The following is a 26390-nucleotide window of genomic DNA, read 5'->3' on the forward strand; positions in this document are numbered from 1 at the left end:
CAATCCTCAGGAAATGCCCAGTGCTCAGAGCACAGTCATACCCACTCAGAGTATGATGTCATCCCAATTTTTCATTTTCAAGTAAATTTGTTGCTCTACTCTTTTCCCTAAAACCCCATTTTACCTGTAAACTAGGTAAAAATTATTGATATCGTTTCTAAATAATAAATTAACTCATGGAACATAAGAAGAACTAAATATCACATAGCCATAATGTATTGAGTAGTATTGTAATGTTAAAAACACAGTACAGACCCAAAATATAAGACATCCACTTTCCAACTCTACAAAAGCTTCAAAACAAAATAAAAACCAACCAACAAACAAAACAAACTCATAGAAGCAGACAACAGATTGATGGTTACCAGAGGGGAAGAGGGTTGGGGATAGAGTAAAAAGGGTAAAGGGGGTCAATTATAGGGTGATAAATGCAAACTACACTTTTGGTGGTGAGCACGACATAGGATATACAGATGTCAAATTATAATGCTGTATATCTGAAACCTATGTGATATTATAAACCAATGTTACCTCAATAAAGAAAAAAAGTCTTACTAAGGAGAATATGGGTGGTGAGCCTTCATTTTCATGTTTTTATTTTCTCTCTCCCAGAGAGAAAATCGGAGTTAATTTGTAATACATATATTTCTATTTCTACCTAACTTCCCTGGTTGACTCTAAATTCTTTTCCAGAATGAGTAGGAGATACTGCAGACAGAAACACGACTTTCAATATGCAAGCCCAAGCGATACCACATGACAATATCATCAGTCATTTCAAGCTCCCCTAGAGTACTTCACATTTTTTTTTTTCCATCTCACAGGAGGCATATGAAACAGATGACCTGCATCACCAGCAGGGCACACACAGGCTTTTTGTGAGCCATTCAAGCAGAGAGAGAAATTTGGCCGGCCAGCCCCCATCTCTACAGGAGGCCACCGGGATGCTGCTCACCCCTGGAGCCACAGCCTACAGGAAAAGCACTGCAACGCCTTATTGAATTGCCTCCCACCAGCTTTCCTCCTCCTCTCTTTTTTTTTTTTTTTACTGATTCCTTTGTTGTTTTAATCCATCATGGGAAAGGCAGAAGTCGTGGAATGACAGTGTGTAAAGTGGCCTGTACAGTTAGGGTCAATGGCCTGGAAGGCATGAACTCAGACCACCTGTGACTGTTAATGAAAGAGAAGATGCCTTCATTCAGAGATCACACATGTCCAAAGCCCTGTTGTGGCTCAACTTTTGCTTCTATTCATTATCTATTGGAAAAGGCAAGCCTTTTAAAAATATGCATATTCTATTCAAGTGGGCAACTCATTATCGTTATTACTCACATTAAGAGCTAATGTCCACAATAGGCCTCATGCAGGCTATGCAAAGTCACTGCGCAAGGAAAGAGAAAGCCCCTCAGTAACTGCATTAATGGCTTCCAGAGGGGATTTCTCAGTGGCAATAGATGTGTCACCAAAAAATAAAGTCTGGTCATCAAAGATGATTGATGATAAGACTAATCAAAATAATGTTAATAATAATACCCTCATAAAATAAAGGAAAACATTCCATTCTCATGTCTTCTTACTGGGATGATGAGTTTCTATTATTAAAATCATTATTTCTCCTGTCAAAAACCAGACATGAAATAACTCAAAAACTGTCACAAAGAACATTTATGTATTGATGGAGCCAAAAAGAAAAGTCTAGAATATGGGATGCTGTCCATGCCTTAGTGTACCTCCACCTAGGGGCCACTGCAAATATGGGACAATCAAGACATTGAGAACTGTTAAGAGTAGGAAGATACTAAAAACAGGATCTATCAAGTTTTGCTGAGGTCAATTTGATGTGTTGGAATGGTACACATGTTAATTAATCAAGAAGCTATGTTTATGCAAATGAATACAAAATTTGGAGGCAAATTATTAAGTTTTACAGAATAAAAATAAAATTTGAATTTGAGGGAAAAAAAGCAGTAATTTTTATATCAATTTATGAAAAGCAGCTAATGAGCCATGTCAGGAGTCCTAACTTGATTTCTGGAGGCAGAAGAATACGTATCTACAGATAAAGCTGTTAACTAGATCATTGGATTGGATCAGATTTCCTATGCTGGAGCTCACAGGATTCAGGAACCTTGAGCCCTATTTAGCAGAGCCAGGAAATGAACTCATGTCTGTCTTAACATAAAGCCTATGTGCTTTCTGCTTAACTGTGGCCCACATGCTAAAATTTCTTCCTGTCATTCCATACAATGTGCTATTTCACTTAGAAAGATTTCACAAACCTTTTAAATGTGGAAAGAGGAGGAAAGCTAGTCCACAGTTTCTCCATTACTAATCATCTATCTATCCTGCTCAGCTATAAAACAAGAAGACGCAGTTCATGCCCTCAAAATGCTCTGGTTTGCATCTAATCAGAGATTAGAATTGAGAAAATCTTTTCTTCCAAGGAAGGCTGCAGTTTCAATCAGAAGATGGCAAAGAAGTGACGTCAATACCCAAATTGCAAATCGTGTTTTAAAACACTCCCCAAAGAACATTTAAGCGTTAATAATCAAGATCAGGAATCACTTTTGCAAGTAGCATGAAAGTTGTGTAAGTGTTATTTAAACTAGGCATGTAAGAAGAAAAGTCATAGGTTAAACATTATTCCCTATTGAGTCTAGGAGAAGAAAAAAAAGCACTAAACATAAGTATAACTTTACTGGGTACCAAGTTGACAGTCTCTGTCCTCTTAGCTCCTTGGAAGAAGGGTCTAAGATGTGTTTATCTTTTGAACTCCTGTATCTAATTTCCATTAAAATTATTCAGTGAGTGCTAATTAACTGCCTTCCCTCCATCTTCTAGGAATATGTTATAGTAGTTATTTCTACAATGATTATGAGCATGTACAGTGGGGCTGTTTTACATTTGGAGAGCGGAGTCGTGAAACTGACGAATTGCAAAGTCTCCTGTCAGAGGAGATGCATTTTCATTCTCTTTTAAAGTAAGTGTTGCAGGAGGTTATGAGGGAAAGTGTCTCAGTCTATCCCTAGTTTGTGGAACTGACTGACATAAGATGCTCTTTCTAAAGTGACTCCATTTTTAAGGTGCGGCCCACTCTCTGTAGAGATGTAACAACAACAAACCAAAATATATATTTTCTACTAAAACATAGGTAGAAAATTCTTAGTTTAAAAATGGGCCTTATTCCAAAAATCTGTAAAGCAATTGTTTAAACTGACTGCTTTCTCCCCTAGAAACAATTGGATATATAGCCATCATGTTGATGAAAGATTGCACGAAATTGACACAACTATTAACAGAGTTAAACTGGGGCCTAAGATCTATGTCCTGAGATAGGACCAAACCCTGCAGAGAGGAAGGGAGGAGGATGGCAAGTAAAGCTTTTCTTCCTTGTAGCCGATGGCAGGATGAGCCTCAAAAGAGTTTCGAAGTAGGCAAATTGTGTCTCGGGAGTTGTGTTGCTTCACTTTTTATGTTGCTCTCCTGGTACACGGTGTTCTCCCAGGCCTTGCTGTTCTTCAGCTCCTTTCCCCCAGCCTCACTCTCAGAAATCATTTACTTCATTTTCCTGAAACCACATCTCAGAATCTCTTTGTGCAGTGATTCTTGGGTAGAAGTGAGAAAAAAAGACAATTAACAAAGCTCTGAGCCTCATTTTCCTCAGGTGAGTAATGGTAATAGTCCTTTGCCTAAATCACATGATGGTAGTAAGAAATAAAATTTTAAATATAAACTATATGAAGGCATGGTGTCAACTAGATATTGCAAGCTAAATTCTAAGTATTATTTTGTGGAACTTACACTCATGGCCCATTAACACTTGGAGAATTATATATATTTTAAGAAGTGAGTGATAACAAACCCTAATTAATCTCTAATTGGGAACATTTCAGGTAGTGTTAAAAGCACAAGTGGAAAAGAGTAATTTGGAAGAAAGATATTCTGGGCAAAAATATCATCCAGACAGCCGGCCCCACAGTCTGCCAAAGTCAAGGTTCCAGAAGGTCATCCTAATTTCTCAAATTTTTTCCATCTTTCTCTTCAAATTTCTTCTTATTTGCTATACATATATATTTTATGACAAGGACAAAGGAGACTTCATGTGTTTCTGGGGAGAGAGAAGTGGTGTCGGAGTGGCTGTTCATAGTATGTTAGAACAGGTCATCTGTAAGTGCACGGGAGTGGTCTATGGTAACCTTACTCAAGTGGCCACTCAGGCTATAGTCTCTGACGTGAGGTTCAAAAACTTCTGTTGAAAAAAATAATCCAAGTCTGTAGTTTCTCCTGTCTGGGAAAAGGTCACCCATTTCTTCCTAACAAACAGCACATAATCTGCCTGCATCTTAAGAAGCATGAGTGATATTCAACTACAGAAGTTGCATTAGAACATGTTTTAGATTGATTTCAAAAAAGGAAAGACTATATGAAATGGTATATGACGATGCCTTCTGCAGGAAGGTCAAAGAGACAAAGATTTTCACTGGATTGAGAATGGGCTAAATAACTTCATGATCATAGTGTGTCTTTTTAGCTCTTCACAGTAAGATAATGGTAAGGATAATTTGATAGTATACTTTAAGATAAAAATATTTCTCCTTACTACATCATCTTCCATCAAAAAAGCCTTGCAACTTGGGAAGGCATTTAGATGAAAGACTTAAAGCATGATACTACAGGTCTTTAACCCACAATGCTCCTTGTTTTGACCCCAGCCACCTACTACCATGTCTGCAATTTTCTTGGGAGAGGTGAGTCTTGATGGGAGCAAGAAGGCAGTAGGAGCACTGAATGTTATCTGACCAGGGAAGTCTAGCATGGGCCAAGAGTGGAAATCCTGGGCACCTGGAGGGCAGCATGTTGTCTGTATCGGTTAGTTATCACTGCATAATAACCATTCCAAATTTAGTACCTTAAAACCACAATTATTTTCTCTCAGTTCTGCCATTTGGGCAGGGTGGGTATAAGAGGCTTGTCTCCATGTGGGGTCAGCTGGGGCCGCTTAAAAGGCTATATTCAGTGGAAGTGCAGTTGAGCATTGGAATATTCAAGATGGTGTCACACACATCTGACAATTCAGCTGGATGGTTGGAATAAAGAGGGGCTCACTGAATATTGCTCACTTTCCATATAGCCTTTCCAGCAGGGTAGCTGGATCTCTTTATACAATGACTCAGAGCTCCAAAAGAGTGAAAGCAGAAGTTGTAGGTCTCTTAAAGCTTAGGCCTGGCACTGGTACAGTGTCACTCCTATGGCATTCCCATAGGCAAAAACAATTCACCAAGCCAGGTCAGATTCAAAGGGAAGGTAAATAGATTCCAACTCTTGATGGGAAGAGTAGCAAAAGATCTGTGGCCATCTTTAAACCACAATAACGTTCCTTCATGTAAAATTTGGCCGTCACCCCAAACCAGAAAGAAAGTAGTTCAGAAAGGGAGACTGAGAATGATCTGAAGATAATTGTTCTTTGTTTTTTCAGTATTGCAGACTGCTGGTCAAGATTTAAGTCCAGGGCCGCTGACCCTACACTTAAATATGGCCATTCACAATCTCTTCAGCACCCGTTTACCAGAGCAACCAAGTATACAATAGCAGTGGCAAACTATAGCCCGTGCCAACTGTTTTTGTAAATAAAGTTTTATTGCAACACACCCTCCCCAGTCATTTATGCATTGATTTATGGTTGCTTTTGTGCCGTAACAGAATAGTTGAATAATTGGGACAAAGACCATGTGGCCCACAAAGCCAAAAAATATTTACTTTATGGCCTTATTAGTTTGCTAGTTCTACCATAACAAAACAGCACAGACTGGATAGCTTAAACAACAGAAATTTACTTCCTCACAGTTCTGGAGGCTCTAAATCTGAGATCAAGGTGTCGTGGGGTTGGTTCCTTCTGAGAGCTGTGAGGGAAGGATGTGTTCCAAGCCTCTATCCTTGGCTTGTGGATGGCCAACTCCCTATGTCTTCACATGGTCTTCCCTCTGTGAGTGTCTATGTCCAAATTTCCTCTTCTTATAAGGACAACATTCATATTGGATTAGGGGCCACCCTAATGATCTCATTTTAATTTGATTATCTCTGTAGAGACCCTACCTCCAAATAAGGCCACATTCTGAGGTACTGGGGGTTAAGACTTCAACAGATGAACTTGAGGGGGTGAGGAGGAGACACAATTCAACCAGTAACAATGGTCCTTTACAGAAATAGTTTGTTGATCCCAGGAAAAGAGAAAAGAAGGCAAATCCAGCTGTTAGAAGCCTTGGATTCTAGTTTCAGTTCTGCACCTTACTAGCTGCGTCACCATGAATAAGTCACCAAAACTCTTTGACTCTTTCTACATTAGTAAGTTACATTCAGTGGTGCTTGGATAGCACACCACGTAGGGTGACTGTAAGATCGAATTGGGATGCTATGCAAGAAAGCATGGAAAATAAAAGGTATTGCATGAGTTATGTATATACTATATATACTTTGAATAACTTATTGGCATTTAACTCTGGGGCTTTGTCTATTTGAACTTGATCTTGGCTTCCATTCAGTGTGAAATACATTAGCAGCTTCCTCCTGGTTGAAGAAGAAAGTGACCCCAGGGGTCAAATTTCTTCGATGTTTCTGAATCATGCTGCTGAGTATATACTGACCTGTAGTTTTCTTGATTTCTGAAAGTGTCTTCAGGAGCTTTTGACTCACAACTTCTTCCCATGTCCCTCCTGGTCCTTACCTGCCTACCTGGTTTGCCCATCACCTTGCATCACTCTTCAGTAACAAGTCTGGGAGCCTGAGGCTCCAGTTTGATTAAGATCCAGGACCTTATTTTAATTTTCACTGTGTGTTCTGCCACTGAACAGCACAGCTAGTCTCAGACTCCTACATTGTATCTGAAAGAGTTTCTAAAACTAAACTCCTTCCAAGGCCTGACTCATCCTGAATCTCTTTGGTTCTACATCCCTAATCTCCACTTCCGTCTCTGTGTTCTACCTCCATACCTCAAACAAGAAGCTAGAAAACTCATACTTTTCCCTCTAATACCTCTAATACTAAGTTGCATGAGTCAGATCACTCCAGTTCAAGGCAGAAATTCCATAATTTCCTGTTTGTATTTAGACCTTAGAAGATGTGTTGTTAGGTAAGAGTTCAAGGACAATTCCACTGATTTCATAAGATGAACATTATTGGTGGTTTGCCCATTTTTGTGTGGTTAATTTCCTCTTAGTTTGTGTTTTTCAATCAAAACAGAGTTCAGGGAAAATGTGTGCATCTTTGTGAAAGGGAGGAAAAATGGTTCTAAATTAAATGTCAATCTAAAGTGGTCAACTAGGCCAGCCCCAGTGGCTTAGTGATTAAGTTCAGTGCGCTCCACTATGGCAGCCTGGGTTCAGTTCCCAGGTGCAGACCTACACCACTTGTCTGTCAGTGGCCATGCTGTGCTGGCAGCTCACATACAAAAAGGGAAGATTGGCAGCAGATATTAGCTCTGGGTGAATCTCCCTCAGCAAAAGAAAAAAAAGAAAAAAGAGAAAATTAAATTGGTAAACTAAACAAAAAAGTCTCCTAAAGAGATCAACAAAATCATCTATCCTTAGCAAAGTTAATATTAGTCTTCCATGGCCAGGTATTCGTGTAGATATTTCCACTCAGCAATACCAAGATGGCTCTCATATTGAATTGCTTCTAATGGGGAAAAATAGGATGCTGTTAATCTTGATAAATTATGAAATGCCATGGCAATCTCATCCATGTTGATATGCTACCTTGTCTTTTTTTTTCTATTTGCTGAGCTTGAACTTTCTAAACAAATTGAGTCACATACCTTGGCAAAGTCAATTTACTGAGGTGGGTGTGTGTCACTGTTATTCTGGAAAAAGAGATGACCATGTTGTATGCCGTAAATCAAAGGCACTCATCCATGGAATTCTACTACTTTGCCATTTATTTGCTGGAGATTGCACGCCAAAGGATCCTGAAATCATCAGATCTGATTTTAGCATCGTCCATTCTTCCTAAGCCATCTGTATTTGCCCTGACATCTTAGCATTAAAGATACTATATATACTCAATGTTATTAGGAATATCAGTGATTCAGGCTTGGCTCTCTTCAACTAAACTTCACATCAATTGAGACGAAATATTTGAGTCAACTAATCTAGTTTCTTTGACTTCTGGATGAATTCTAACCAATTCATTAGGCTTTAACTTGGTGCTACATCTATGTTTTGTTGAATTGAAATTTATGGAAAAGATTTAGCTGAAGACAAGCATGAAATTAAAAAGAGTAAAATGAGCTGAGGTCTCTAGTCTGTCATTTTAAAAAACAGAGGAGGTCTCCAATTATCCAATGGGATAGAATTAATAAAAGTAATACATAATGTCATAATAGGTTTTATCCCAATAGAACAACATTATTACATCTAATTGTAAATCATATGAATAGTTTCTGGCAACCAAAGGGAAAAAATTCACACTGCTGATAATTGTGCAGCTTCTCGTATACCAAAATGCATGAGGGGTATATGTTACTTGTATCATTAAATTCTTGTTATACTATAATGTAGTAATCTAATTTCTCTAAGTGCCTCATTATTTTTCATTTTAACTGCCAAATGCACATATATTATATGTTGTTAGTGAATTAAATGAAGGCATGCTAAACAGATTGATATTCTGGATTCACTCTGCAACTTAAACGTACTGATTATAGTGTAAAATAAGACAAGGAAAAATGTGCTGTTTCCTGTAGGTCATATCCTGTGGTTTATAATAAAAGCAATCTGTATTGTGCCCAGAAACATATTGTATGTAAACAACTGGCATAATAAATAATTTCAAATGAGTATAGTTGCTTATTTGCATCAGAATCTGAGATACCAGCAAAATTTGAGCTCCCAGGAATGTCTGTGTGTAAATTGTGTTGTACAATGTTCAGACTAATGAGAGTGCAGCCACTTAATAGCTACCCACTGTCCCCAATGAGGACATCTCTTGGGTGATGACAGACATGATCATCATAAATGGGGTACAACAGAATTGTATATCAGTTAGCTATTACCGGGTAACAAACCTTACCAAAGCTTAGTCACCTAAAAAAATAACTACTTAGCTCATAATCCTGAGTGTTGGCAATTTAGGCTACACTCAGTCAAGCTGTCCTGGTCATGACAACTTCATGTCTTGTGGTCAGCTGTAAGTTGGGCCAGTGGCCTTGTTGATCTTGGCTGGGCTCTCTCCATCTCTGGGGCCTCAGCTGGGATAACTGGGTTTAAACAGCTCTGGTGACTGCAGCAGACTAGCCTGGGCTTATTCACATGGCCCTGGTAGGGGCCCTAAGAAAGAAACCAGAAGCACTCAAGGCTTCATGAGGCCTGAGTGTAGAGCTGCCATACCATCACTTCCACTGAATTTTATTGGCTGAGAAAGTCTTGATTTATGGGTGAGGAAACAGACTTTACTCCATAGTGAGAGGTCACATGACAAAAGGCATGGATAAAAGTAAGGGCAGAGGTTTGCAGGCATTTTTGCAAACAATGTCTCCCAAATGGTGACTTATTATCAGTGATATTTTGGATAAACTTATTAAAAGAATCTATCACCTCTATTGTTACTAGGACTTGTCTAGGACCCACAGATATTACTGCCAGAGATAGGGGAAAGTCCAAATCCTGCCCTATAAATCATCTCTGCCCATTTTTGTCCCCTGCCATGGGGTTTCAAAGAATGATCATGCAAAGAATTAATAACCAAATGGAATTTAGTTATTTTATTTTATTGATAAATCACTGCCAGCCTCTGATAATCCAATGGCCGACTGCATGGAGAAAGGGCATTGGTAACAGCTGCTGAGCATAGCCCTCTGACCTCACGATCATCATGTCTTATGTAGAAAAATTTATGGAGGAAGAGATCGGCTACATGTCTTTAATAGGGAAAACTTAATCACTTGCAAAACTGATGGAGAGAATATTCTGGACCTCTGACCATTAAGATTAGCAATTGTTCCTCTTTTAGGATATCAGTAACCAGGAAGGGGGTGGTCAGAAGTGGGCCTAGACTGCCTCTACTTCTCAAATTCCAACACTATGCAAAAATTGTTGACAACAATAAAAATAATAAAAATAGTTTGAAGGTAGGTCTTCTGCCAAAATCTCAGCCAGACTAATGCAAGTGCTCTGTGCAAATGACCAGGTCCATCCATCCCGCCTCACAAAGCAATAACCTAATATGCTCATGGCTCTACCCTTTGGGACAACCTGACACATACACACTCATAATTTCATAATAACTTTACAATTGCAATAGTGACCTGGCACCGCTTGCTATAGATTCTCTCTTTCACAATTCAATATGTGTAAAAATCTGATGCTTTATCATATCTTTCCCCAGTTTAATTCAAGGTCATAATTTAACTCTACAACAGTAAAGCCAGAATCCCCAAACTAGAACTGCGAATCCCAGCTCTCTCTCTAGCTGTGTGATTTAGAGAAGACTGAGGTCACAATATCTGCTTCTCTACTTATTTCTCCTTATGAGAACTTGTGTATGTTTAAGCCTCTTGAAATTTATAAAAAATAAAACATAATTTAAAAACCTCCTTTAGTCTCCCATTCTTATCTACTAGTCATCCTCCCCTATCTCTTTCTCACAGTCAAATTTTACTTTAATTCCCTCTATTTCCTCATGTCCCATACATCTGTGAGCCCATTCCAGTCTGGCTTCAGCTCCTACAACTCCACCGAATTTCCCCTGCTAAGGCCAGTGACCTCCATGTTATCAAACCCAGGAGAAACTTTCTGATTCGCATCTTTTTTGACTGCTTGGAAATACCTGATACAACTGATCCTGTTGTTTCTTCTTGGGATACTCTGTTTTTAGCAACCTTTCTCTTTCCTGGCTAAACATCCTCCAGCAAATCAGAGTTCTCACCCTCTGTTCTCTCTTCTCAATCCATAGTCTCTTCAGTCTATCTTCACACCTTCCGTTATAGCTATATGCTGAAAGATCCCAAATTGAGCAGCACACCCATGTTTCCAACAGTCGACTTTCCTTCTCCATTTGTATGTTTCAGGGACAGTTCAAGGCAAACATCCCAAAGTGACCTCATCATCTTTCCCCCTAAATTTGCCCCCTACCAGCATTGTCAAACCAGAAACTAGAGGTCATCCTTGACTTCTCCCTCTCCTGCTCCACACTGTCCAAACAATCATCTCCATCTTCTGAAGCCATCCTTTTATGTTCGTTTCCCCTTCCTCATACTATTCCAAGCCAATCTTATCTCTTGCCAGGTACATGGCAAGTGTTTCCTAGTTGACTTACCCCTTCCATTCTTATTTTCTGTAATCCATCTTCTACTTTCCAGTCCAAGAGATATAAATCTGATCATGTCATTGCTCAACTTTAAACCAACTCTTCAGTGTTCTTCCATTTCCCTTGGGATAAAGTTCAAATGACTTAACAGACCCTATAAGGTCCTAGATGGTCAGCCTCCTGGTTACAACTCCAGCATCATCTCTTGCCATTCTCCCCTGTGCTCTTTACATTTGGCCTTCTTTGAGCTTCTGGATCATGCAGTGTTCTTTCTCATCATTGTACATACTTTTATTGCTCACCTGGAATGTTCTTCTACCCCATCTTCATAGTAGTTTTTCCTGACCCTCCTGGTAAATGTGCACCTTCCATAACACGTCCAATTACTTGTTCCATAGCTGTGTTCCCTGGAGCTTATATACTACCTCTGCCCCCATGCCCCATTTCTAAGGTGGAAATGCTCCTTTTTATTCCCATCCCTTGTATGATCTGCTTCTTGCAGCTGTCTAAATAATCTCAAAAGTCATTAAAAAATAAAAGCAAAAGTTCTTCGAAACATATAAAGCCTTTTACAAGTGAAAAAGATATTGTAACAAACTCTATGTATTAGTCACATAAATGATTTGAGAAGGTTTGGGGAAGGACTGAGAAGGCAAATTATTATAAAGGAAAAAACGGCCTCAAGTTTAAACAACATAGCTAGCAACCTTGGGATTTCAGTTGGAGGCTGATTGTTACCAACATTACTATCACCCGATTATCCAAATTACTAATTTCTATGCCCTGTCAAGATCCCTGGTAACTTTCCACCCAACACCTTCTCAATGTTTAGTCTCTTGCGTTCTTCTTCTTTTTTTTCTTTACCACTGGTGTCATTTTAGAAGGATTTATTATAAGACAATCACTGTACCAGGCTGTAGAGATATAAAGATACTTAACACATAGTCCTAATCATTTCCACTTGCTATTAAAATTATGGAAATCATCTGATATAATGTAGAGCCTAAAAGGAAAGAATCTGAGGCCAGAAGGCTGTGGTTTTGAATCTCACCTCTGCCACTTACTAGACCTGTTAGCTTCAACATATTTCTGCTCCTCAGTTTCCTTGATATTTAACACAGGTAAAAACAGCTACCACAAACAACTATCAAAACAACTACCAAATTACCAATAGAATTAAATGAGATAGCATTTGAAACATCTCTATGTGCTTTGCATATAAGTGCTCGAGAAAGTAAAATTACCTGTGATAATTCTGTAACAACCAAAAAGGACAAGTATACTGTTTAAATACTAAACTAGAGAAAACTATTTTAAGTTGTTTTTCACTGCACATGAAGACAAATAACTCCTTTATTAAGTTTTCAGTTTCTGCACCTATGTTGCGAGATGCTCCTTACTGCATGAGTGCATCCTCTAGCACAAACAGGTGCTTAATAAAGTATTTGATCATCATCAAATATTATTTTAGAAGTCTTTTAGATCAATGACCTCAAAAGTAAGAGGTGTTATTCCAGGATTGGTAAGCAGAAAATATCACAGCATGAATGTATATATACTTCTATCTATAATCCAAAAAACAAAAGTTTATTAACACTTAACAGACACAGATAACTGCGGTGCCCACTCTGGGTCTATGAGGAAATAATGGAAGCTCTACAACATGGAGGGTTTGAGAGTAGCATCCTTAGAGGTAGCTTTGCTTTCAGGTCTGCAACATACAGCAGTTTACTTGTGCCCAGTTTGGTATATGTACAGATAGATTATTTAGTTTGAACCAAACTAGCCCTCACAAAATAGATAAGTAGCTAGGAAGATTGATGTGAGGACACTGAGGATTGAAGTAACACTAATAACACAAGCAAACAGCGAGAAAATGAAAAAACTGACATTCTATTACAAATACTAGTTCTTTACTAGCCACATTACGAAGAAATAAACAATAGTGATAATCCTAACATATTCAATATATTGCTTTCCCTAAAATTTGATATTCTAAGAGTTATTGCACACAATGTTTTGGTATATTAACAAATAAAATCGAATTAATGATTGATGCTTAATTCATCCTTTTGTAATATCTTTAGAGTATTTTTTATAATAATTACAATATTTATTAAGCCCATACACTAGTTCTGACTCTAAGTATTTTACATATGTTAATTCCTTTAATCTTCACACCAACCTGTGAAGTAGATTCTATCATTACCTCCACTGAATCAATATATCAACCAACGTATTAAACGATAATATAAGTTACCAAAGTCATATGCTCAGTAAATGGAGGAATTAGGCAATCCAAACCCACAGTCCATGATCTTAAGTACTCTGCTACCTGCCTCACTAACATTTTGTCTATATTACAAGAGCCCATGTAACTGATGTATAAATTTGTAAATATACATATATTCTCCTTCCCTTGGTCCCTCTCTCTCTTACTAATAGCAGTGTTTCATCTGAAAAATGAGTTTCTCATTTGAGACCACAGCAAAGAGACTCCTGGCAGAGAATTTGGGGAAGATGACAACATGAATAAAGCTTGCTGTTCCTCCGCTCCAAAACTTAGTCAGCCTTCCTAAGACAAAAGTTGTTGGGACAAAGAAAAAATGGGCGCAAGCAAGATTTTGGTCTCTGTGGGAGAGAAATAGTGTGGTGCTTTCTCCTTCACGAGCTGGTGAGAGCCTAGACACTAGAATCAAAAAGTTATAGAGTGATCAGATGCTTTAGATTTTAAAAAGATGTTGGCCTTTAGAGTTCTGTAGACTCTCTGAAAGATAGTGAACACCAACCTTATGTGTATATGACTACTCTCTCTGGACCCCATGAGGCCAAGAAGTCATAAAATTGGTGAATGGAACCTTCTTCTTCCAGAGGCTAAGAAAGTGTGAGAGAATCCTGGGAAACAAAGTACCCTCTGGGGGTTTTGGTGGAGACAGGAATCCTGCCTGCTTCTGCACTGAGCCATTCATTCTTTACCTGAGCCTCTCCAACAACCAGATCAGAGATCAGAGATGAGGGAAACTCACATCCCATCTAAGGGGAATTATCAGCAAGAAAATAATAAGGGGAAAAAAAGACAATCTGCTTAACTGCTAGAGAGATGTATTCATTTTCTTTTGCTGCATAACAAATTACTACAAAATCAGCAGCTTAAAAACACTAATTTATTAATTTGGCAGGAGCCTGGGCATGACTTAGCTGCTCAGTGTCTCCTGAGGCTGAAATCAAGGTGACAGCCAGGGATCCAATCTCATCTGAATCTCAGGGTTTTTACCAAGCTGACTTGGATGTTAGCAGAATTCTATTCCTTGTAATTGTATGACTGAGGTCCTCATTCCTTGCTGGCTGTTGGCTGGGAGTCACTCTCAGCTCCTAGATGCTCCTGAGCCCTCTCGTAACATGGCATCTTGTTTCTTCAAGGTCAGCAGGAGAATAACATAATGTAATCATGGGAGTCACTATCCCATCATACACCATATACCATAAGTTATTTCTCATGTGCCATATACCATAAGTTAATCAAATGGGTAACTATCCCCTCAAACTCAGGGATTTCACCCATACTCAAGGCAAGGGGTACACCAAGTGTGCACATCAGGAGGAGAGAATTCTGGAGGCCATCTTAGAATTCTGCCTACTACAAGGAGAAAGACAACAATTTGAACAGAATAATAATAATACTAAGGAGTTTCTCTTGCATAAAATAAGAAACATGATTTCTCTACTATACAATCTAATAGATTATGTATATCCACAATTGAGCCCAGAAATAGAACCAAAACAAAAAAGTGAAAGAAATATCTCAAAACGTATAGTAAGGAAATCTTAGAAAATTTAGAAGACTTAAAGGAAATATCCAAGAAACCTGAAATATGGCTATGATAGTTCCAGAAACAAATAAAGTAACAAATAGAGGATAGGTAATAAACAACAGAAAAAAAAAATCTTGCATTGAAAACATTGAAACTCAATCAGGATTGAGACTGAGTCTGAAGGTCTCAATCCTGATTGACGACAAAAGACAGAGTCAGCATGGCATGTAAAATTCATGAAATTAGTAAATTAAGGGAAAGACCTACAAGTATTAGGCCAAGAAGAAGTCAACTTCAAATAAAGAAGTAGTATACTGACACTTATGGTATCTCTTATGCCACTCTAAAAGCTAGAGAATGGTTGAATCACTACTAAGAAAAAAGAACTTAACTCAGTAATCCTATATCCAGCCAACATATCAGTCATCTGTCATAGTACAAATAGATGTTTGAGAATGTACAAGTAGTCTGAGAGGGGATGACCCACATAACAGATCTCAGGGAAATACATGACTAACTGCTTCATCTAACACAAATGAAACAGAACCAAGACTCACAATAGGGGAAAATAAATAAGGGCTAAAATGGTGATGAGCAATGACTTTTACAATTTATATAGATAATCCAAACAGATGATGACAGACCGTTCAGAAATATGTGATTCAAGCTCTTGAAACAGCATATTTAGAAAAAGGTTCTAATGATAAAAGCAACATTTTATTTTATTTTATTTATTTTTTTATTTATTTTCGGAGAGCATGCAGCATTTATTACAAAGCCAGGAGATACAAATGGCCCAGGGCAGGAGGAGGGGACAGCCACAGCACCTCAGACACACAACAGGGTGCAAATACAGACAAACCCGTCAGGGGCTCCCCACCCCAAAAACCCAGGTTATCAAAGAGTCTTGCCTCCTCCCCGATCTGCTCTATGTACAGTGGAGGAAAAACAGGTGGGCAGGGATCTGGTGGGGTCTTCCCCCAGGGGACAAACCACTGACCTCTCGGGATGAAGGGGAGGTCAGAGCTTACAGGCTTCTGTCTTCTTGTGCTTTTAAAAGCCTCTGCCACTCTTTCCTAACTCAGCCTCAGCTGAGGGTGGCGAGGGAACTAGAGGGCTGTGTGCCTTTGGCAAAATCTGGGGTCTGTGCTTATCCGACATTAACCCCGCTTCGTAAAGCAACATTTTAAAGACAGCATAACAGTCATAAATCTGTTTAGAACATACTACACAACAGCTAACTAGAAAATGCAAATATTCAAGAAATTCCAGGAGGACTAATAAAAACATAGTTGGAGTCTTCAATATGCCTCATTCAGGATTAAACAACTCTAGTAAACTAAAAATAAAAAGCCCATGGCGAACTTTAATAATACAAACAAGAAAAAATAAAACATGCATAGTCACATCTTTACAAATATAAAAATTTTGCGTATATGTGGAACATTTATGAAAATACATGAACTCATCTACAAAGAAAACTTTAACAAATTTAAATAGCAGAGATCACATTTTCTGATCATAATCCAATAAACATGGAAATTAATAGTAAAAATGTGGCAAGAAAATTACTTGGAAACTGAAATATATTCTGAGCTAACATTGAGATCAAAAAAGAAATCAAAGGGAAATTAATAACTACCTAGGAAGAAACAAAAAATGATTATTTGATATCAAAAACTATAAAAGATGACAAAAGCTGTTCCCCAAGAATATTACATAGACATCGTTATTAAGAAGAAAGGTGGAAGGAAGAAAGGAGGGCGGGAGGAAGCAAGGAAGAAAGCAGAGAGAGGGAGGCAGGAAGGACCTTATTATTCATCATACAAAATAAGAGAGAAAGCAGTTCTTAGGATTACTTACTTTGGGTCTTCTTTATAAGCTTATTCAAAGCATGTATAATGGATCAGAACCTTGGTTGTATACATAACCAACAAAATTTGCCTTGTTAAAAAAAAAAAGAATCCTGATATGTACCAGATATAAGCTGAAAAGAGTCTATTCTTAGGAGCTGCTGGTTAATTCAGGCAGAATGAATAAGGAGATGGGTTTAACTATCAAATCAGAGTGTGAATTTGAAGAATTATTGGGTACTGGTAAAAACAACAACAAAACATCCAAACAACTATCCAGTACTTTCTAATGATGGCTACAAGAATCCTTTGCTGAAAGCTCTCCATAGTAAAGGTTCAGGCTTTGTTTTCAGAAGGTACAAATATGACATGAGATGTTCCAGGGTAGAGGTGCTTTAGGATGCAAGGAAATCTTGCTAACATCCTCAAGGAGCCAGAATCAGATGAGACTCCTCTATTTTTCAGGATGCAAGATTTCTTTAATGAAGAAAACCCTATTCCTGGAGGTCCACACAGAAAAACGCAAGAATATGTTAAAGACCCACTACTGGATGAGTAACTGTGTGCACGAGTGTCTAGCTCCCCATGCCCTCCCCAAAATTATCATAAAATGGCCAACATATCCAAAAAGTGGGAAATCTACAATAGCACAGAAAACCAAGGTGTGTTACACACACACCAAAAGCCTAGAGATTCCAAAGAACACTACCAACCAAATTGGGAGACAAACTGTAGACTGAGAATCAGCTATGTAGTAATGACTACATATAAATGGAGGGAAAAAAAAAGAACTAAGTCCTTTATGGTTAAGTAGGTATAAAAACTAATTTCACACACACATACAAACATATATATAAACGAAGAAGTAAAATGACTAATAAACATACAAATCCAACTTCAGCACAAATCATTAAGTATATTAAGACTATAGTCATATACAATTTTCCTTCTCAAATTAGTGAAAAAATAACTATTATTATAACATATGGTACCTGAGAAGGTCCATTGAGATGGAAACATTCACAAACTTCTGGTGAGACTATCTATTGGAATAACATTCCTGGAAAATAATTGTGCAAATTATGTCCAGAAATGAAAAACTGTTTATATCCTTTGACTACAACTACTTTTCCAGAATTCTATTCTAATGAAAACTTTTCACCACAGCCTTACAATAGGAAAAATACTCAAAAGAACATAAATCTGTAACAACAGATTAATTAAGTTCATTAGTGGGTCATCCATAACATTATGCAATCATTAAAATACCATTTATTAAAAACTAATGATATAGAAATATACTTGTTATATGATATTAATGGAACATGTGGTCTAAAACTCATAGCTACCATTAAATCACAATGTAAAAAGTGTAAGAAAAATGTTGGAATAAAATGCAACAAAATGTTAACAAATATATGAGAGAAAAATAGAAACTTTGTTTTAAAGACTGCGCTCTACTTTAAGGCGATAGTGTCACAGGATTTGTTAAGTCAGCTGAATTTTCTGGTTGTACCTTAGCTGCATGAGAATTTTGTGACCTGTATCAGGAGTCATTTATCCATATCCTACAAAACTGCTCCTTCTTTGTTTTAATTAGATTTCAGATCTTTGATCAAATTACTCTTTTCTAATGCCACATTAGCTGAGTCCCAAGTGAATTCTCGGCTATGCCTATGATACATTTTGTATCATACAATACATTATAATAATACAATAACATTTTGTATTCCTGTATTAAAATTTGAAGTTTACTTTGGTAATCATTTATACTGTGTGTTTTCAACAACAGATACCTGGAAGCAGAAATATTACTCCCTGTTATATCCACCTAAAAATCATGGAAATTTTTTCCTGCCATGGTCATTTTTCATCTGGCTCTCATTTTCTGTCTCCTACTTGCAATCTTTTATGTCAGTTTTATTAGGAGTTTTTCTTCCCATCCATTAAAATTCAGATTAAAACCCAAACATGAGGTCTCATCGTTCTTCCAAATATACTTTTCATGGTTTTCATGAAGTGCTTGCGAAACCCTTACCAGAAACTCTTTATTTCACTCAGTACCATCCACATGCCCTTGCTGTTTACTTCTCATAGTTTTATTCTCTTCCAGTATCACAATCACCAACCAGAAGAAAAGAAAAAGTCCCTGTCCTCCCCTCTCCCCCATACCAAGCCAATCTTGATATTTTCTTTCAGAATGTTAAATATCTAGAGTTGTATCAGAGATTTTTTATCTTGATGTGTACTGCATTCCCACTTACTTTAGCAGAAATGAATAGTCCTTAGCAAATGTAAGCAATCTGCCAAAAACCGGTTCACATTTTTTGAAATACAAGTCCAGGAACGTAGGCAGTGCAGCAGCAGTACACAGAGCTGCCACCTAACACCTTTGTGACCTCTTGGTGCAAAGTTGTTGCCAATCCCCTTGGCCTTGTAGGGTCTACAGGCCGTCTTCCACCTGCAGTTCCAGGGCCTTCCTGCCTGACTCCTCCTCTGGCTGGGTAATGATGAATCCTTTTCAAGATGATCTGAGTTACCATTGATTCAAAAATCCCCTCCTTCTTTAAAATTTCCTAGGGCTTTAAAATGTCCTACATGCTTTCTTCTCTGAATCTTCCACTTGTTTGTCTCTTACAAAAGATTTACTACCACACTCAAAATTCTATTCTCTAAAGATTTCTCCATTCAAAAACTCTGTAATAAGCTGATTCTCACTTGATGGGTGTAAGAATCACTTGGATGGATTTGTTAATGCATGCAGATTCCTGGGCCCATCCCCTGGAAATTCTGTTTCAGCCAGTCTAGGTTGGGTACAGGGAGTCAGCATTTTTTTTTTAACTTTTTATTGAGATTATGATAGTTTACAACCTTGTGAAATTTCAGTTTTACATTATTGTTTGTCAGTCGTGTTGTAGGTGTGCCACTTCACCCTTTGGGCCCACCCCCCACCCCACATTTCCCCTGGTAACCACTAATCTGTTCTCTTAGTCTACGTGTTTAATTTCCACATACGAATGGAGTCATACAGAGATTGTCTTTCTCTATCTGGCTTATTTCACTTAACGTAATACCCTCCAGGTCCATCCACGTTATTGTGAATGGGATGATTTTATCCTTTCATATGGCTGAGTAGTATTCCATTGTATATATATATACCATATCTTCTTCATCCAGTCATCAGTTGATGGGCACTTAGGTTGCTTCCACATCTTGGCTATTGTAAATATGCTACAATGAATATAGGGTTGCATGGTTCTTTTGGAACTGCTGATTACAAGTTCTTTGGATAGATACCCAGTAGTTGGATGTCTGGGTCATATGGTATTTCTATTTTTAATTTCTTGAGAAATCTCCATACTGTTTTTCCATAGTGGCTGTACCAGTTTGCATTCCCACCAGCAGTGTATGAGGGTTCCTTTTGCTCCACAACCTCTCCAAGATTTGTTACTTTTTGTTTTGGTTATTTTAGCCATTCTAACGGGTGTAAGGTGGTATCTTAGTGTAGTTTTGATTTGCATTTCCCTAATGATCAGTGATGATGAGCATCTTTTCATGTGCTTATTGGCCATCTGTATATCTTTTTTGGAGAAATGTCTGTTCATGTCCCCTGCCCATTTTTTGGTAAGATCGTTTGATTTTTTGTTGTTGAGTTGTGTGACTTCTTTATTTATTATGGAGATTAGCCCCTTGTTGGATATATGATTGCAAATATTTTTTCCCAATCGCTGGGTTGTTTTTTTGTTTCAACCCTGTTTTCCCTTTCCTTGAAGAAGCTTTTTAGCCTGATGAAGTCCCATTTGTTTATTCTTTCTATTGTTTCCCTTGTCTGAGAAGACATGGTGTCCAAAAAGATCCTTTTAAAACTGATGTCAAGAGTGAACTGCCTATATATTCTTGTAGAAGCCTTATGGTTTCAGGTCTTATCTTTAGGTCTTTGATCCATTTTGAGTTTATTTTTGTGAATGGTATAAAAGAATGGTCTATTTTGATTCTTTTACATGTGGCTGTCCAGTTTTCTCACCACCATGTGTTGAAAAGACTTTCTTTTCTCCATTGTATGTTCTCAGCTCCTTTGTCAAAGATTAGCTGTCCATAGATATGTGGTTTTATTTCTGGGCTTTCAATTCTGTTCCATTGATCTGTGTACCTGTTTTTGTACCAGTACCATGCTGTTTTGATTACTGTAGCTTTGTAGCATGTTTTTAAGTCAGGGATTGTGATGCTTCCAGCTTTGTTCTTTTTTCTCAGGATTGCTTTAGCAATTCAGGGTCTTTTCTTGACCCGTATAAATTTTAGGATTCTTTGTTCTATTTCTGCAAAGAATTTCATTGGGATTCTGATTGGGATTGCATTGAATCTGTAGATTGCCTTAGATGGTGTGGACATTTTAACTATGTTTATTCTTCCAATCCATGTGCATGGAATGTCTTAGGGAGTCAGCATTTTTAACAGACACTGTGGCTGCTGTTGATTCTAATATAGATGCTCTTCCAACTACACATTGACAGAGACTACTTTCACCTTTATAAGAACCTAGAACGTCACTCCTCAAGCTCCTTCTCCTTTCTCCTGTAAAAGGTCTACTTCTCAAGAGTCTGCTTCCAAAGGTTCCTTGTGATTGTCACATTAAACCTATTTAGTTCTAGTTTTACTCATTTGATGGCTACTGAGTATTGACATACGGAAGATTTAGCTACTCTTTCATAGGAGATGTACACTCACTGCTTAACAAAATACTTCTACAACCATGGGTTCTCTTTCCTTAGAGTAGCAGGCAGTTCCATAAGTACTGTTGACTCATTTTTTCCATTTATTTCTGGGCTTCTCCTGCACCCACGCACCTGGGTCGCAGACATCATTTATTGCATTCTTAATGGATAAGCAGCTTTCAGTACCTACATTTTCATGGTCAATTATGTCACATAACTAGCAGTTATTTCTGACTTCCTGAATAAATTTAAATCAGGAAAGCTCCATTGTATTTAATTTTAATGTATGCTCACGTAATGCTTCATACTCAGCTTCTCTTTCTCCTGCCCTTTTTCACCCTTTCTGCAGTTTTTCCATACATGCTCCTCTAATTACCAAACCTGCATAAACTCCTGGTGCATTTACAGATCCTTTCCAAGTCAGCCCTACAGCTACACAAAGCTTATAACAGTGTTTGCTGTTAACAGCTGAAGACTAAAATGATGTCTGTTAATATTTAGGAACTTGTCAATCATGACTCGGGTCATGTAATCATTATGTAATCAAGGCAGAGCAGTACCATAAATTGTAATATGTTTCCTCCTCTTCAGTCAAATATCTCACTCGAAATGAAAGGTCTGTGCCCAATAAAGGTAAATTCTATTTTCACTTATAGGACAGTGCTTACATATTGGAAACATTAATTTATAAAATAGCCTTTTTTTCTGTTTCAAGTCAGGTTACTGATGTTTGCAAAGAAGGAGTGGTTAACTGGTTAGGAAGAAAATGACAAATAAGCTTAGCTCTTTATAGAGACCACAAATATACAGCTATTTGTCACTAATGCATGTTAAGTACAGTTGAACTTTTTTTAAAAATATGCATACTGTCAGATCACCAATATGATCTTTTAAGCTAATAGACTCAGACATTTCTTGGGAGAAAAATGACTTCTGTGATGAATTTTAAACCAAGTAACAAAAATATACTACACTTTCAGAGTATATGACATTGCATTTAAATGTATCCCCACTTACAAATATTATAAATGTTTAGTCATTACAAATATAATGAATATAAAAAAGTGAGAAGTGTTTTCCTTTGCAACACAACTTAAATCAGAGATTATCTCCATATTTTTCAACCAACTCTTAATACATAGGAACTCTTTAGGAAACTGCCTTAAGATCATGAATACTGATGTCCTCTGGGGCAGAGACTAAGAAAGAAGTCCCTGCAATTCAAAGGTCTAGATTCATACCACCTTCCACATCTTGAAGGTATTTAATCTCTTTACCTTTCTTACCATATCTGTGCAGTGAAAGTTATTAGAGTTCCTATCTCATACTGTCATAGGGAGGATTAAATGAAAAAGTAAATGCAGTGTATTCTGCATGTGTGTATTTTCATAGCTACATGTGTATTTTATGTATGTATATTTGTGCATTTTGTACATATGAATAAATGTATGAGAAAACTAATATAAAGAAAAACTAAGTGTAAAAAAATGTAATTGCCCATAGTGAAAACTCACTAAATGTACACTATTATTATTATATACAGATTTGGGACACTGAAATTTCCCCAAGTGATTAAATTAGTGTGTCTTATTTTATCATTAGGCTAGTTTCTTGTGAAACAGATATTTCCTAATGGTACTGTATACTCAACACCTCAGATAAAAAGCAAGTAAGATGATATGAGGGTGAAGCAGTTTCAAAAAAGTACAAATTTCAGGCATTATTATTAGTGAAGACGATGGTGATAACAATAATGGTTACACATTCTTCAAATCTTAGTCCTCCAGATGGTCCCATTTTCTCTAGCCTTCAAGAGTCACTCTTCCTTTTTACCTAAGTAACAGCAGTTTAACACCATCCTTTGTTCCACAGTTTCCCCTACCACTGAGGACTCACCCAGGAATGCATGCATGCGACACCATTACACTTTCTGGGTTGCCTCTGTTTGAGTATGTACATAGCCTGCCCTCAGATTCCCAAAGCATAGCTAAGACCAAGTGGAAGCCATACCTAAATGGAAGACAATTGTAATGCAGGAAAAGAAAACATAACTCCCCATTAGTCCCTTCACAAGCAGTTGCTTGGTTTTTATTAGCCCCTCAAATCGTTCTCAGTATTTTACCTGCCAACATTATAGGAGTTGCCTAGCTCTTCTCAACTGAAGTTAAGACCTTGTCCTTCCAATTGAGAATCCACATGCACATGTTCCCAGCCATAAAAAGGTAAGTAGCATCCCCCTACCTGCCTCAGTCTAAAACCTTAGTCCAACACCTGCCCCCTGCCTGCCCAAATGGTAGTCAAGGGTGGAGGAATTTATAAAAAACTATCACAACAGTCAGGGGAACATTCTCCAAAGTTTGGAAAGTGTCACAACCAGTTCCTCTTATATTAGAAGGCGGAGATTATGTTTGCATATCCTTCCAGTCTTCCAGCCATCAGTGAACAAATATATGGAGGAAAGAAAGAGAAAGGGGAGAAAGAAAACCCATCTGTCAATGACAGTCATTCGTTTTCAGGGAGAGTCTAGCCAAAAGCCTTATTTAGGAGAAAATATATTGGGTTCTTCTAGGGCATATGCTTAACAAGTATCCAATTCAACATTTCAGTCTGGGGCATCTGTATTTAATTACTTCTCTACTTCTGGGTATCCTGAGTATTATGAATTAGATATTTGCTTTATATCTAGTTGGTTAAAACTGGTCCCACCCATACCAAAGGAGGTTTAATTCTCAGCCTAAATTCCCTCTTCTGCTCTGAAACTTAGAATCTATTTACCATCTCTCAAATGGCATTTTTCCAGTTGCAATTATTTTAAGATCTTGGCATCCAACTTTGTAAATATGAATATGGATTCATATTTAAGTAAGTACAGAGTATAAAAAACCTCTAAGAACTGTTATTTGGGAAGGGATACAGGAAGCAAACACATGCAATTTGTGCAAGGCTTTTCTAACAACCTATGAATTTAATAACTATCAGATTATTGATCTGGGATTTGAAGCTGAGGAAGAGGAATTCCAAGTAACTCTCTCTCATACCCCAAAAAAGAACCAAGTCAAGTAATGAGTCAGAGGCTGATTTCAAGATAGCTTGTTAGAACGACAGCATATTTGCTTTTCTAATCCTTGGTGAAACAATAACGTTGTCTATTATTAGACAGCTCAGCCTACTTATTAATTAAATACAAAAAAGCATATTTAGAAGTAGCTGTATAGTAATTTTGAAATGTAAAATATCAAGACTAAGACAAAAAAAGAAACAACCATTCTGAAAACAAGTAGTCATACCCAGATACTATCACAGTATAGGCAATACTACAGAGCACAAAGACTAGGGTGCAAAAGATATCCAGGTGCTGGTTTAACTTATGGTCTGAAGGGAGGGCCCTACGGCCCTGTGAGAGTCTTACCTAGTTCAGTAAGCTTGGTGTGTAGAAGGCTCTTCTTAGATGTGGCTTGGAGAGTGGTAAAGTTCCGTGAAGCATCAGCTAGTCAAGGCGGACACTGAAGCCCAGCATGGCCCTCCTGGGACCTGCAGGGAGTCAAATAAAAGTATCGTCCTAAAAACGCTGAATGAGCAGTGGGAACTTATTCTTCTTTGATTAATTATTGATAATTAAAAGTTTAAAGGAAAGTGATGAAGCTGCCATAAACTTATTACCTTCGTTGCATAATCAAAAGGAACAGCTTTAGTCCAAAGGGGGCTAATTACACCACTATAATTAAAACATTACCAGAAGTGTTTGAACTTCTGGAATCTTAACATTTGAATTGTCTAAGCAAACATTTTCCAAAATTATAGTTTTGGAAACTTACAGCATGATTTACTCTTCCTCTTGTACTAAAAAATAACTAAAATGGATTTATTTGCTTTTTTTCTCTCTAGAGCATTTCCTTTTCTCTGAAGGCATATTTACCACTTATAAATCACCACATTTACAAGAAGAATGATACAAAAGATGACATATCAAATAATTATGCAATCCAACAAATAAATTGTTGTAGTTCTTTTAATCTTTAATAAATTAACTGATTTTACTCATGATTTCCCAATTCAGTCAAATTGCCAAACTTGTAAATATTAAACAGATCTTTATGGTTTTGATGTTAAACTATGCTTTACTTAAACTTAGATGATCTTTAATTCCTCCCTGAAAATTCTGATATTTGGAGAACCATGCTTTTCATGAAAAATTTTTATCTTAAGTTACATTACAACATGCTCATGAACTTGGCATCACTGTTGCTTTAAAAATTAAATTAATTTTCTTGAATTATGCAAATAATCCTTATTCTAATGCTCTTTTAAAGGTTTATCTTATGTGTCCATTCACATAGGAGTAAGTCAGGACTTTTTTCTTTAATTCTCAAGCTTTTACAGTAAGACAGAAGAAATTTCACTTAGAGGCTCTACAATGTATACAAAGACCGTCTGTACAGATCACCTATGAACATGGCCCTCTGAGAATGCAAATGTAACCATTGCTGGTGATATACAAATATGCTGTGAATTGGGTTTCAAAGCTCAGTCAATGGTTCTGTTTTCCCTAGATCAGTTAGCACGTAGCTCACGAAAGCTGCCCAGTCTCTTCAGGAGAATGCCCTGGCTAGTGTTGATTGATTGCATCTTTAACTATACTGGAAGTAATGCTTTTTTATGGATGACAAGCAACAAATCCTTTTAATTATTTCTTTATTAATGTCATTCTTTCCTGT

General features: G+C 37.4%; 1 long non-coding RNA gene across 17 annotated transcripts in view; it reads right to left on the reverse strand.

Annotated features, from left to right (window-relative positions):
* The window catches only part of LOC103560551 (uncharacterized), a 179139-nt gene that overhangs the window by 59738 nt on the left and 93011 nt on the right, over positions 1–26390 (reverse strand). For 8 of the 17 annotated variants that reach the window (XR_011527904.1, XR_011527912.1, XR_011527901.1 and 5 more), the window contains one exon: positions 25085–25206. This is a non-coding gene — a long non-coding RNA (uncharacterized lncRNA). Of the gene's footprint in view, positions 1–1027; positions 3606–7810; positions 7961–17955; positions 18024–25084; positions 25207–26390 lie in introns of those variants that run through there. The other 9 variants (XR_011527905.1, XR_011527909.1, XR_011527914.1 and 6 more) reach the window with 5 other exon arrangements.

This window comes from Equus przewalskii, chromosome 16 (genome assembly GCF_037783145.1).
Source record: "Equus przewalskii isolate Varuska chromosome 16, EquPr2, whole genome shotgun sequence".
NCBI lineage: Eukaryota > Metazoa > Chordata > Mammalia > Perissodactyla > Equidae > Equus > Equus przewalskii.